We start from the raw sequence: 1448 nt of genomic DNA on the forward strand, positions 1-1448 counted from the left end.
ATATTTTTAAAATATGTTTTCAAAATTCCACCAACACTATGTTACTAATAAATTAACAAAATATCCAAAATTATATACTTATGAAACAAAAACTAAAAGTGAGCAAAATAAAATTATTATATTTGATGAAAATAACAAATATTGGAAGGATGATCAAATATGGAATTATATTGTATATAAATAATAATTTAGGTAATTAATATGTTAAAAAATATAAAAATAACTTGGATGAATTAACATAATCAAATATAGGAAAATAACTTTAAAGAATAATGCTTATTCTAAGATAAATCAAACTATAAACTTCATTATTATTTTCCATAAAATACCCAATGTAGTTAAGGCTCAAACCTAGGAGGGGTTTATGTAATAAACTTACCATTGTATTGATATATATATATATATATATTTAACACGTCATATCTCTGTATTTTAAGAAAGCATGTTCATTAAATTCTATCAGTTTGTTGGATATAATTAGAATATTAAAAATTGCAAATATCAACAAGTAATATATCCCTCTAGAGTATATGACATCCAATGAAAATTAAATTTAAATAAACTTAGTCAATAATGGAATTAAGCTTTGATAACTCAAACTTTCTGGTTCTGCTAGCGTCATGAACAATAAACAATTTTAGTCACAAATAAATTCAGCCATATATAGATAATTAAATGCATGTGCACAACATACACGTTGACATAACTTAAAAAAAAAAATATTATAAAATTTTAAAAAATAATTATTGCTAATAAAAATGCTAATATTTAAAAGAGAATTTTAAGGTAAAGCCAACAAAAATCTCTAAAGCAAGTTGCTTATGTCAGTTTATATCAATTAGATAACTCGAACAATTATAATCTTTCAACTCATAGGCATCAAACAGGAGCATAGGCATCAAACAGGAGCGGCCTCGGCTTTGAAGCTCTTCCCATCAGCTCCTGTGTTCATATCTCTCCTCTAAGGACCTAAACAACTCACAGCAATGAATCGACCAAAAGCCTTACTTGTCATCCATCAGCAAGAAATTGGTCGGCTCTTGCCGCCTCTACGCATTACCCGGAATCGTCCCACACATAAAGACAGAGCACGCCCACCCTGATCTGTAGGTACTGCATTCTAGGACCAATATGTAGTCGGAAATGGTTGGAAGGCTAATATGCTTAACATAACAAAGAAATTTATTTTAAATGTCAATTGTATTCATGTTTGGCTTGAAATTTGAGATGTGGTGAATGCACATTGAAGCTAGTGATACTAAAATATTCAATTTTTAAACAAAAAACTACTTAAAAAATTGCACCTAAAATTCATTGTTTTAGATATCAAGTGCATTCAAGATAATTTTTGTTTGTCTTGAACAAATATTTTATATGCGACATAACAATATTAGAATCTTAATATGAGCTGGCCCTCAATATATCAAGCCCAATGACATATTTCTAGC

Source organism: Dendrobium catenatum, unplaced genomic scaffold, assembly GCF_001605985.2.
Source record: "Dendrobium catenatum unplaced genomic scaffold, ASM160598v2 fragScaff_scaffold_1196, whole genome shotgun sequence".
Taxonomy (NCBI): domain Eukaryota; kingdom Viridiplantae; phylum Streptophyta; class Magnoliopsida; order Asparagales; family Orchidaceae; genus Dendrobium; species Dendrobium catenatum.